Source organism: Dermacentor variabilis, unplaced genomic scaffold (genome assembly GCF_050947875.1).
Source record: "Dermacentor variabilis isolate Ectoservices unplaced genomic scaffold, ASM5094787v1 scaffold_12, whole genome shotgun sequence".
Classification (NCBI taxonomy): domain Eukaryota; kingdom Metazoa; phylum Arthropoda; class Arachnida; order Ixodida; family Ixodidae; genus Dermacentor; species Dermacentor variabilis.
In genome coordinates this window covers 44,175,455-44,176,092 of record NW_027460280.1, presented here as the reverse complement: position 1 = coordinate 44,176,092, position 638 = coordinate 44,175,455, and the positions used below count along the sequence as shown (strand labels likewise).

Here is a 638-nt window from a genome sequence, read left to right as displayed (position 1 = left end):
GGAGACGAAAGATCTGATCAAGAAACGCCAATGTATGAAAGCCTCTAACCCTACAGCTAGAATAGAACTGGCAGAACTTTCGAAGTTAATCAACAAGCGTAAGACAGCTGACATAAGGAAGTATAATATGGATAGAATTGAACATGCTCTCAGGAACGGTAGTAGTTCTGCGGAAACCCGCAAGGTGGGGAGAAGTAATGAATAAAGGGAAAATCAGACATCCACCTGTTCGTAGCAATTGCTACAAAGGAAACCCATACGGGATCCTCGAAAGAAAACGCCTCATTGTTGAAGAAAAATTCGTCCTGGTCCGGGACTCGAACCCGGGACCACCGCCTTTCCGGGGCAGCCGCTCTACCATCTGAGCTAACCAGGCGGCTAACAGATGGCCGGGCGAAGTCGAATTTGTCGACAACACGAAGCAAAGGCAAGTGATTGACGTAGTAGTTGTGCGGAAACCCGCAAGGTGGAGAGAAGTAATGAATAAAGGGAAAACCAGACATCCACCCGTTCGTAGCAATTGCTACAAAGGAAACCCATACGGGATCCTCGGAAGAAAACGCCTCATTGTTGAAGAAAAATTCGTCCTGCTACAAAGGAAACCCGTACGGGTTTCCTTTGTAGCCATTGCTACGAAC

General features: G+C 47.3%; 1 non-coding gene across 1 annotated transcript; it reads right to left on the bottom strand.

Moving 5' to 3' along the window:
• Positions 1 to 301: 301 nt before the first annotated feature.
• TRNAS-GGA (transfer RNA serine (anticodon GGA)) lies at positions 302 to 376 on the bottom strand. The gene has a single exon. It is a non-coding gene; the product is annotated as a tRNA-Ser (tRNA).
• Positions 377 to 638: the final 262 nt, after the last annotated feature.